Here is a 12,511-nt window from a genome sequence, read left to right on the forward strand (position 1 = left end):
GCATGTCCGCTCGAGGTGTAGGGAAACTCTGCTTCCTCAAGAAGACTGTCAATGCTGCCGTATATCAAGATGTTCTGGAAACGTTCCTGATTCCGACTGTTGAGGAACAGTTCGGCGAAGAAGACTTCATATTTCAAAAGGATCTTGCACCGGCTCATGCGGCAAAGTCGACCAAAGATTGGGTCACTAAAAAACAGCTTGAAGTTTTGGCATGGCCGGCCAACTCGCCTGACCTCAATGTCATTGAAAACCTTTGGGCCATCGTCAAGCAGAAAATTCGCGACAGAAAGCCTACTACGCTGGACCAACTGAAGCAGAACATCGCCACTGCCTGGGAAGCTGTGAGTGCGGAAACTTGCGACAAGCTGGTCAAATCGATGCCGCGGAGACTTCAGGCAGTCATACAAGCCAAGGGGGCAGCCACAAAATACTGAGAAAGTGATGATTGTAATTATAATAAAAATTATTCTAATTCAATGAAGCGGTTTCTCCATTATTCTAATTCAATAAAACAACAGTGTCACAGTTAAATGGCCTAAATGGGCCTTTTGGAAAGCTCAACTGAGCAAATTTTTTTCCAGGTAACGAGTTCTGTGATTAGTCTAACGAGTAGGACAGGTGCGGTGAACACCTGATTTGCTTTCTGCACAAAAAATGCATTCAAAGAATTTCATTATTGCACTATTATTCTAATTCTAATTCGTTGACCAGCACCTGTATAACATATGAGACTTGTGTAGCTCATGCTTGAAGCATTTCGTTCACTGCATGTTTCTGACTAACGACCATCAATCATCAGCTAGTGCACTCTGGATGAACTAAATTGATACAAAGGAGGCTTCGGGACGAACAGTGCGACCCTTTCTCTCTGTGCGTGCAAAGTCCTTCACCTACCAAAGCGGGAGGAGGACGCGCGCACATGAATGAGGGGGGGGCGGCACTGTCCAATTCCTGGAACAATATCACACTGTCTGACTGGAACCAGTCAATTCTTAAAACAATACCACACTGTCCGGCTGGACACAATCAAGGCCAAACACTAGTGGTCCGGTCAGACCTGTGAAACTTGAACACTAACACGTGAAAATATGCATACTAACATGAGATGATTTTAGCAACGCCTCATCAGCAGGCTTCACGTCATTTGGGGTATAAACATGGAGTCAGATCAGAGGGGGGTCAGAACTTCTACTGGGACGGCTGTTAACTGTCTTGTATGTATTGGTTCTCCTGAATTCAGTAATAAATACTTGGTTTGCTTTCAACCTCACTCCGCCTGTCTACGACTCTCTATCAAACGAACACGTAGGGGAGTTGTACCCTGGACGAGAGGTGGGGGTCAACCCACCTTTCATTTTCTTTTCTACAACAGCGGTGAATGCCAAAGCGATGCTCCAGAGTAAGCTGCTCTATTTGTTTCTTCAGCTGGAGGATCTCCTCTTTAAGAAGCAGGTTTTCTTCCAGAACCAAGTTGACAGCAGCGGGGTCCGGAGCAGAAGCGTAGTCGTGGTCCCCGAGGAGTGCATCCGTCCCCCCCGGTCGTGAAAGTGGGACAGAGAAATTGTTCCACTCAAACAACATCGGCACCGCTCCCTTCTTTAACAGCCGTCCAGACTTGAACTCTGGTTCACGCAAATCCTCTTTCTTAAAATGCCGGCTACACACGCGGGTATGCGGAGTGACTGAAGTTCTCATTCCGGATAGCAACAATCCATTTTAGCCGGTTTTCCGCATCGGAGGGAAATGTATGAAAACTAAGTAGAGGCCTGACACAAAGGTACACAGCAATGTTCAACCGTAGTGCTGTCAGTTAGCTGAAACTTGAACTTTTTTGCCTGAGACATTATCGCGACTTCACTAAATTCAACACAACTGTGTGGATACCGGAAGAGGCTGAGCTGGCTGAGATTGTAGCGGATATACGTCACCACCCCTGTGTGCATGAACCCTATTGTACACCGGAGCTGAGCCAAAGGATATAATTTTTTGGGGGGGACAAATCCACCTGTTTCAAAATAAAAGTCCGCTTGTAAAAATATTAAAATTAAAAAGAAAGAATTGTTTTTTTTTAAAGAGAGAGGTCAGGTAAGAAGTGGAATTTTACTAGTGTTTTTCCAATAACATTGATTAGCTTGGTAATTTAATAGAAAACTCACTATTTTACTGTAATGATCAACAATAAAATTATTAGTAGCTGAAAGTAAAACAAAAAAAAAATCCACTTAAAACCATTACTGTGAAATACAGTTCCCAGCTGGTCCTTAACTAATACTGATATAGTTCAGTAATAATAATAATAATAGTTCTGGCAATTCCAGGAGATCACATTTTTTGGATATAGTTACTCCCTGATGCACTCCAAAGCTACGGAACTCAGGCAGGAGGTACACCGCCCTCCATAATTATTGGAACCCTTAGTTAAAATATGTTAAAAGCCTTAAAGGAAAAGCCTTAAAATGTAATTTGTATTACTCCTGATCAATAAACAAAACATGTAGACACATTTTGACTAATTGTAGATCACATGATGAATATTCTACAAACTTCATTAGATGTGCCTCTAATTGAATTAGACCTTCTTACACCTCACCATCCTATGCTCCATTAGACACCATCGTCCAGTTGGTGCTTGAACCCGATGATTGCCGCTTGCGGCTATATTTAGTTTTAAAACTGTTATTTGCATATGATTTTTTTAATGCCTTTCCAAGTCTGAAGTACCCTTCTCACCTAATAAGAGGACATTACGATGTGTTGTTTCAAAATAAAGGCCCTTTAAATTAGAACAATTATTTATTTTTACTACCTTTAGGTTCTTGGGAATTACTATTTCCTGGGACCTAAAATGGGAGGCCAACACCAGCTCCATCCTCAAAAACGCCCAGCAAAGGATGTACTTTCTGTGTCAACTGAGGAAACACGGTGTGCCACAGGAGCCGATGAAACAGTTCTACACTGCAGTCATTGAATCTGTCCTGAGCACATCCATCATAGTGTGGTTCGGTTCAGCCACAAAACAGGACATATGCAGATTGCAAAGAGTGCTGGATAGAGCAACAAAAATTATTGGTGCTCCTTTGCCCACCCTCCGAGAATTATACACAACAAGCGGTAGAAACCAGGCGGAAAAAAATATCACAGACCCCGCACACTGGACACAAACTATTTAACCTACTACCCTCTGGCAGGCGCTGCACAAAATCAAACAGACACTGTTATGGCGTCATTTTACTGCCAATAGTCGAGAGTGTTTTTCAATGCAAGAGCCTACTCCATGCAGCGCTCACGGATGTTATTTGCTCATGTGTAAAATATAGGCAGAAAAGGGGCATTATGCATTTAATTGGTCAAATCCTGTTGCCACGTCTGATTGGCTGGAGACCTTTGTCAGCTTTGTTGCAGTGAGGGAGCGCGCGCATATTCGTACAAGAGGAGAGTTAATCTGAGAGAGAGCATGGTAAATTTGTGAGAGCACACCTATTTTACACGTGAGCAAATAAAATGCGTGAGCACTGCATGACATAGGCTCTTGCATTCAAAAACTTCACTCTCGACTATTGGCAGTAAAATGACGCCATAACAGAGTAAAAGTTTCTTTCCAATCGCCATCAAACGTATTAATAACTAGAACTGAGCTGCTGTTTACTGTTGTTTACATGCCATACTGCACTTTATACATGTTGTATAATACTGCAACTGCACTTTACTCATCTATAATGAAGTTGTTTATTGTCTTCATAGTCTTCTCTGTATATTGTGTTGTTTGTAATTGTAGAGAGGTAACAACAGCCGGAAACAAATTCCTTGTGTGTGTAAACACTCTTGGCGAATAAAGCTGATGTTTAGAAAATGTTTGAGACTGAAAATTTTACTAATTTTCTCAACACAGAACAAGATCAACTGTTTCAGACCTGCAGAGATCAATATTAAAGCTTTTAAACTGCAGTTTTAATTATTTTAATGTAGCCGGTGGGCACTAGGACCTGGGAGGGTTGAGGGCTAATAGGCAACCTGCCCCTTTAAGAATAAAAAGACGGTGACGAGGGGAGCTGCAGGTGAGCTCATTAGTGGGGAGAGTACCTGGCCTCCATTACTGCTTGGGCAGCAGCAGCAGCAGCAGCAGCAGCAGCAGCAGCAGCAAGAGAAGGTAATGTTTTTAATTAGTTTTTGTAGCAGCTTATACTTATCTGTGATATCCAGTGATGGTATAGTTACTTTGAAAAAGTAATCTGATTACTGATTACTGATTACTCCTTTAAAAAGTAACTTAGTAACTTTATGGATTACTTGATTTTAAAAGTAACTAAGTTACTTTACAAGTTACTTTATTAGTTACTTTCAGCAGCTGCAGACACCACCTCCCGCCGCCTTAACATAAACATTATAACCAGTTTTGCTAATACTCCCTTTATTGGAAAATGCATTTTTAACAGCAACAATTTATCTCTGTTAAGTTGAACTATTTCCTAAAAAAATATTTTTTTTTAAATAAAAATTAAAAAATTAACTTAACAAACATTTTTTTTATAAAAAATAAAATATGGTCTTTCTTGATTTTACTAAACATAAATACTTGTTTTTATAAAAAAATATATAAAATAAAGAAAGTCTTTCTTGACCTGACATATTTAACACTGTAAAACTGAACATTGAACTTCTTGTTCTCTGCAGGGCAGCAAGGAGTGGTTTTATAAAACAGAACCGTGTATATGGTCTAGACCAGGGATCACATATTTGCAGACTGGGGTCCGGGTCCGGACCCAGACGTTGTCCAATACGGACCCATACCGGACCCAACTACTGAGAAGGATTTAATTCTGACAGTGTTCATTTAAAGCACCGGAACTTTTCTTGTCTTTACGATCACGTGTGGTGTAAAATCTTAAAATTCTCTCCTCTGCCAATCAAATTTGTGGCAGACCGCTGCCCTGGCTAGTGAATTGGGACGCGGCCGCAAAAACAAAACGCCTTTATAAAGAGTTTTCGCCCGAGAACTGGCGGAAAACGAAAACGGGCGGAAACTAAAGACACGCCGAGCGCGCGAGAGAGAGACAGGGGAGAAAGCGAGACGCGTGTGATTGGGGAAGAGCGGAGGTGTGTGTTTGTGTGTTTGTGTGTTTGTGTGTTTGTGTGTGTGTGTGTGTGTGTGTGGAGAGTAACGCACAGTGACTTAAATAAATAACTTTAATCCGATTACTGGATTGGAAATAGTAACGCGTTAGATTACTCGTTACTGAAAAAAAGGGTCAGATTACAGTAACGCATCACTGGTTGATTTTATGAAGTGCTTGTGTTGTGTAGGTGTTGCTGGGTAGTGCAGTGTTTTAATGATTTAGCTGCTGTTGGTGTGCATGTTGGAGAGGAGTGGAGACAGAGCAGAGAACTGTTTTGGGCAGGTGCTGCTGTTTCACTTGACTCTCATCATACATTGGAAAGAGGTATGTTGTGTATTGCAGTGGTTGTACACAGTTGTACAAGTTAGCTATTTTACTACACTCCAAGTACCTTAAGGTCTGTATTGTTTTGGGTTGTAGTAAAATTATATATTATGTATATTTTTTAACTGGGTTTTTAGTATTCATTGTGCAAGTTCACAAGAAGGCTGGGGTGCTCCTGATTTTCCCTTTCCCTCCATGTGCTTCTCTCAAGACGGCAAGGGTATGTAACATTTTTAATTTGGTTGAGCTAATGAACAAATAAATAAATAAATGTTGAATAATTATGTGTGTCTTGGCAGGACGTGTGCATGGCTGAAAGTTGAGGATATTGGCCACTGTTTTCTATTGTTTCCTGATGTTTTCTACTGTGTTTCTAATCTTGTTTTCTAATGTCATTTCTACTGTTTTCTTAATGGTTCTCTACTGTTTTTGATGGTACAATTATGGGGTTTTTTTTGGATAGTTTCTGTATTTCTTTCCTTATAATTTCTGTATTGATTGCTTTAGTTTCTTTTTTTTTTTTTTTTTTGGGTGCTTTTTATTTATTTATTTATTTTTTGCATTTTCTGGCTATGACTCTGCATTATTTATTGTAGTAGCTAAGTTTTGTTTAATTTTGTAATTCTTTGTTTTTTGGGTTCAATTTAATTAGTTTATTTTCTTTTTTCATTGGTTTCAGTAAATTTGTGTTTTTTTCCCCCCATTAATACTGCCACACTTGAGGAGTTTCTTTTCATCTAGTGTGTTTTGTTGAACAGTATTTTTGAAGTTACCAAAGAAAGAATCCAAGCTAGTCCTCCCCATTATGGTTTGTTTGGTGTGGTGTGCAGTGTAGTGTTAAGCTGTGGGGTTTGTGGATCCTTTATTTTTGGTTTGCTTTATTCCATCCAAAACTGGTGTTCATGTGCTAAAGCCAAGTATTGTCCGTGTCAACCAATTCAGTGGAGATTCATTGTGGGTTTTATGTTTGTGTTTTGATGATTGTGAATAAAAGTATTTTTGATATCAAACTCTGCCTCTATAGACTGTTTTAACACAGTCGGGATCTGTGAAGGGGGAGGGCTTCACATTCCTTTTGGGTTTCTCCCACCTTTTAACGGGAGTGGCGTAGTCAGTATATAAGTGCATGGGTAAAAATGGCTAGAAGCCACCACTCGTGAGTATCACATTAAAAATATTTTCTTTCCTATTTTAGTGAAATACTTTATTCTAATTTGTAAAATGAAAGAAAAGCCCCATAGAAGTAGTTCTACGCTGTTTTAAATGAGTTTTAGCTGTTTAGCTCCATTCAGCGCGGTGATGGGGTGTAATGTGATATGGAGGGGGCGGAGCTCTACATAACCCGAGTGAGGCTGAGCTTCGGGCTCTGCAGTTCTTTCGCAGCGCCTGAGGAGGAAGAGCAGGATCAGCTGAACTACAGAAGGTATGGAGAAGTTTCTCTCTCTTTCTTTAACACGCTGTTCTACATTCACTCCTACACCAACACCACCTTCACCACCTTCAGCATGTGCAGCATTTACACCACCAGCACTGGATCTTCTCCTAGCTCTGCTCAGCAGTTATGTGTCGTTCGAGAACGATGCAGCTCTAAGCGTCGGCTCTTTGAAGTGAACGATTCCACAATGGGAGCGTTTTAGGATCCTATTTGGGGTCCGTTTTTTTTTCCTTCAGTATGTCGCTGTCTCTCTGCCTCCCTGTCGTTGCGCTTGTGCTCTGCAAAGTGTCGCAGAGCCCACAGTATTTTTACAACGTCATTTTTTTTTTGTCCTTCGGTGCCTCGCTGTCTCCACTCCACCTATGGAGCTAAATTAGTGCCAAAACTACGCAAATAAAGAAAATGCGCTTCTAGCGATTCCCCAGAGCATTAATTTACACTGATTAAGGTGTTTAATACATCTATAATAATCACCACTCTACCATTTTATATCCGATTTACACACGGTTTGATTTGTTACAAACAGCAGAGATGTAGTTATGATATAGGAAGCTGTTACACATTACAAATATGAGCTTTCATGCTGAAATATTTTATATTATGCTCTTTAAAAAAGAAAGAAAAAATATTAATCAGTGTTTAAATTAATTAGATAGATAGATAGATAGATAGATAGATAGATAGATAGATAGATAGATAGATAGATAGATAGATAGATAGATAGATAGATAGATAGATAGATAGATAGATAGATAGATAGATAGATAGATAGATAGATAGATGAGTAATCATATCGACCTGGTCCTCACCACACAGCCTGCCTCACTCATCCTGACAGAAAAAAACCCTAAAATATTAGCTTGTAAAATGACCCAGTGGTGTTATAGCAGAATAACACACCTAACGGTTAAAGTTAACTATATAACGAAAAGGATTAACCATTACAAACTGTGTACACATTATCCTACCATTTAGGCTATATATCAACAACTAATAACAAATTCATGTTTTTAGGACATTCACGCTGTTGGTAGTATGTGATGTTTGGAATTGCTAGCTAGCTTGGCTAGGTCGCTAGCATTGGCTTGATAAGGTAAAGGTGGCTAAACTGTAACTTACCTTTAAAAATAATGTAATGTGCCCCTATATCCAGTTGCTGTATCCTTTTAACAAAACTGCTTTTGTTCTTCAGTATTTTTCTACATTGTTCGTGACGCATTAAAAAAACATGGTGCATGCTCCACACAGTATTTTTATGTACAGATTTACAAATGTGTTAGCAATAGTAAAATGTTTTATGATGTGATTTTGTTTGGTGAGAATAATGTCATGATACAACCCAGCAAACATGCCCACACTGGGCCAATGAGGTTGGTGCGGTACCGCCCCCATATGGGCAGCCCAAATCGGACCAATGGGTATTTGCACATTGGGCCAACAGAGATTTGTAGAGCTCTAACACTAACACACAAACACACACACACACACACACATATGCCCTCAGCGGAAAACCAATTGTGGCCCCAAATTTTTAGAACTGTGCAATATTGAACAGAGAACACTTTTCAAGAAAGAAAATTTAAAGCTGTGCTATTGGCACTTTGACATTTTTTGCAACTGGCTGTAAAACAATTAAATAAATAACACAATTTAAAGTGTATAGTAAATTAATACATTTATTACAAAGTATCATGTATAAAATATAAACAACACACAACAGTATTTAAGTAAATTAAATCCCAAATTTATATTTTAGCATGTAGATAAACATGTACTGCATAAATATCTCCATTTGAAAAACAGTATTTATAATAAACAGTATGATATAAATATCAAACATAATACAAAATAACAAAGAATTATACAACTTAAATTAAAAAATATATATATATATATATATATATAAACATCAATAAAAACAGCAAATCATATTCTTGAATAAATACTTAAATGCACTAGACTGATGTAGTAGATGAATAATAAACTGATACTATTATTGCTACTGGAACAAAGCCTCTGGGGTGGGTTTCCCGAAAACGAACAACCTTAGCGAATAACGAACGAACTAACGAATGACGTGAGTAAATAACGAGCCAGTTCTGCGAGTGTTTCCCAAAGAGCTTCGCAACGTGAAAATTAACAAAGGAGGTTAAAGAACGTCTTTATTGACTCCCCCCCTGAAACAGCGCACTCAATCGATCCACAAATATCGATTATTATGCAGTATTTATTCAGTATTACACCCTAAAAATGTAAAAAAGTGTTGTAATCATCAATATTATACATATTTTGAAATTTAAATTACAAAAGGATGTACTTTGGCATTAATAAAATACTCCTACAGATACATATGGCTAAATAAATAAGTCATATGTTTATATATAAATGTTTAATAAACATTAAACTTTTTTAAAACTATTATTGTTAATATACATATATATTATATTAATAGATATTGTACTAATATTATTAATAGTAATATTGATAATAATATTAATTTATTATTATTATAATTATTAATAATATAAAAATAATTATTGTTCCGGTGTGTGTGTGTATATATATATATATATTGTTGTAAAAAGAAAATGAAAGAGGGGTTACCCCCATCCACCATCCGGGGTACAACTCCCCTGCGTGTTCGTTTTGATGGAGAGAGTTGCAGACAGGTGGAGTGGAGTTGAAAGCAAATCAAGTATTTATTACAAAATACTGAATTCAGGAGAACCAGTACATACAAGACAGTTAGCAGCCATCAAATAGTAAAAGTTCTGAGCCCCCTCTGATCTGACTCCATGTTTTATACCCCAAATGACGTGAAACCTGCTGATGAGGCATTGCTAAAATCATCTCATGTTAGTATGCATAATTTCATGTGTTAGTAATCCGTTTCACGTGTCTGACTGGACCACTAGTGCTTGGCCTTGACTGTGTCCAGCCAGAACTGAACATTGTGGCATTATCTGTGTGCGTGTGCGTCACTCCCCGCTTTGAAGCAGCTGCAGGTTTAGGGAGGCACCCACACACAGAGAAGGCCGCTTTGGTCTAAGAGCCTCCTCTGTAGCAATTTAGTTCATACAGAGTGCACCAGTCGATGATTGATGGCCGTTAGTTAGGATCATGCAGTGACCAAAATGCCTTAAGCGTGAGCTAAACAAGTCACACAATGGATTTCTTATGTTATATGTTAATGTGTTAGCGGCGCGTGGTTAGTCCGCCATACAATAGATCCTATGTGTTAGTAAATGCCTTATGTATCATGTGGGTTAGTTTGTCATATAATAGAGTCTGTGTTAGTCACATGCCTGATCAAGCAAAGTTTAACTATATGTGTAAAGAATATATATTGTGAGTATTGGTTAATCTTCTATATAAATGTGTATAAAATACAATGTGAGGATTGGATAATCTTCTATATTAATGCATATAAAATACAAGGTTTCACACAATGATTATGTAATTATAGATGCTAAAGTTAAGTAATCATTATTGAAGGATATTTGTCAACACACCCAAGGTATAATAAACGTTAACTCTTCAATATACACACACACACACACACTGTAAAGCTCCAGCTCATCCTAAATCAACATCTCAGTTGGGTTTAGGTCAGGGGATTTTGAAGGCCATGCACCTCTTTGTTAACTAGATAATTCCATATGCGTCAATTAATTGTTTTCATAGTTTTCATAGTTTTAATATTAATCGACAATGTAAAAAAAATAAATAAATAAAAAATGAGACGTGTCAACTTTTGACTGGTATTTATATATTTGCGAGCTGACACACCCCAGAGTTTGCCCAGATGAACGGCCACAATGTTGGTTAGAAGCAGTGATGGTATAGTTACTTTGAAAAAGTAATCCGATTACTGATTACTGATTACTCCTTTAAAAAGTAACTTAGTAACTTTATGGATTACTTGATTTTAAAAGTAACTAAGTTACTTTACAAGTTACTTTATTAGTTATTTTCAGCAGCTGCAGACACCACCTCCCGCCGCCTTAACATAAACATTATAACCAGTTTTGCCAATACTCCCTTTATTGGAAAATGCATTTTTAACAGCAACAATTTATCTCTGTTAAGTTGAACTATTTCCTAAAAAATACGTTTTTTTTATAAAAATAAAAAAATTAACATAAATATATATTTTTTATAAAAAATAAAATATGGTCTTTCTTGATTTTACTAAACATAAATACTTGTTTTTATAAAAAATATATAAAATAAAGAAAGTCTTTCTTGACCTTACATATTTAACACTGTAAAACTGAACATTGAACCTGTTGTTCTCAGCAGGGCAGCAAGGAGTGGTTTTATAAAACAGAACCGTGTATATGGTCTAGACCAGGGATCACATATTTGCAGACTGGGGTCCGGGTCCGGACCCAGACGTTGTCCAATACGGACCCATACCGGACCCAACTACTGAGAAGGATTTAATTCTGACAGTGTTCATTTAAAGCACCGGAACTTTTCTTGTCTTTACGGTATACGCGCAGTGAACTTCCAATCACGTGTGGTGTAAAATCTTTAAATGCTCTCCTCTGCCAATCAAATTTGTGGCAGACCGCTGCCCTGGCTAGTGAATTGGGACTCGGCCACAAAAAAAAACGCCTTTATAAAGAGATAGGGCGCCGAGAACTGGCGGAAAACGAAAACGGGCGGAAACTAAAGACACGCCGAGCGCGAGAGAGAGAGAGACAGGGGAGAAAGCGAGACGCGTGTGATTGGGGAAGAGCGGTGTGTGTGTGTTTGTGTGTGTGTGTGTGTGTGTGTGTGTGTGTGTGTGTGTGTGTGTGTGTGTGTGTGTGTGAGTGTGAGGTGGAGAGAGAGAGAGAGAGTAACGCATAGTGACTTAAATAAGTAACTTTAATCTGATTACTGGATTGGAAATAGTAACGCGTTAGATTACTCGTTACTGAAAAAAAGGGTCAGATTAAGTAACGCGTTACTGACATCACTGGTTAGAAGCACCTAAATAAAGAATAATATTAAATATTACCTGCACATTCACCGATACCCTTTACAATACGTGTAGGTGTGAGTAAAGACACTGCAGGCGTCCCCTGCACCCAAGGGCGTAGGAGCGGGCTTGATATTGGGGGGGACACATTTGCCAAGCCCACCCAATAGTTTCCTAGAACACTATTTGTGGAAATTACTATTAATTAAAAGTAAATTATTATTATTATAAGGTGATTTTACAACCTAAACATGTTACTCCACATTACAGTTACTGTTGTTAGAAAAATTATGCATGCAATGTCTGAATTATATACATATGACAAAAAATATCAGTTATCACCTAATATTTAAAATAATATTGTCAATTCTGTCGTATATTTACATTTTCTCCTGCACTCTTATTTTTTTTCTACTGAGAGCTCTTCTTAAGATGGTGTCCTTTTATGTAAAATAATGTAATTACGTTTCATAGAGATTTTTACAAACGTCAGGATAAGTGGTCTTACTGTGAACTACAAATGAACAGAAGTCACGTTACAGCAGTGTTTCTCAACCCAGTTCTTACATATTCTACTGCATATTAACAATGTTCTGCATATTCTACTGCATATTAACAATGTTCTGCATATTCTAGAGCTCTCTCTGGTGGATATACATGATTAATTTA

General features: G+C 38.1%; 3 protein-coding genes and 1 pseudogene across 5 annotated transcripts in view; 2 read left to right on the forward strand and 2 right to left on the reverse strand.

The window, feature by feature from the left end:
- LOC125801484 (zinc finger protein 239-like) overlaps positions 1 to 12,511 on the reverse strand; it is a 236,224-nt gene that overhangs the window by 73,762 nt on the left and 149,951 nt on the right. The window lies entirely within an intron of this gene.
- Positions 1 to 12,511, forward strand: part of LOC111197348 (zinc finger protein 239-like) — a 69,019-nt gene that overhangs the window by 45,960 nt on the left and 10,548 nt on the right. The window contains exon 1 of one of the 2 annotated variants that reach the window (XM_049478182.1): positions 6,762 to 6,861. The exons of the other annotated variant lie outside the window; for it this stretch is intronic. The gene's annotated coding sequence lies outside the window, so the exon portion shown is untranslated. Of the gene's footprint in view, positions 1 to 6,761; positions 6,862 to 12,511 lie in introns of those variants that run through there. 2 annotated transcript variants of the gene reach the window in all.
- Positions 1 to 12,511, reverse strand: part of LOC125801351 (uncharacterized) — a 56,192-nt gene that overhangs the window by 26,170 nt on the left and 17,511 nt on the right. The gene's annotated exons all lie outside the window — the stretch shown is intronic.
- The window catches only part of LOC125801174 (zinc finger protein 271-like), a 166,422-nt pseudogene continuing 160,739 nt past the window's right edge, over positions 6,829 to 12,511 (forward strand).

Source organism: Astyanax mexicanus, chromosome 4 (assembly GCF_023375975.1).
Source record: "Astyanax mexicanus isolate ESR-SI-001 chromosome 4, AstMex3_surface, whole genome shotgun sequence".
Taxonomy (NCBI): domain Eukaryota; kingdom Metazoa; phylum Chordata; class Actinopteri; order Characiformes; family Acestrorhamphidae; genus Astyanax; species Astyanax mexicanus.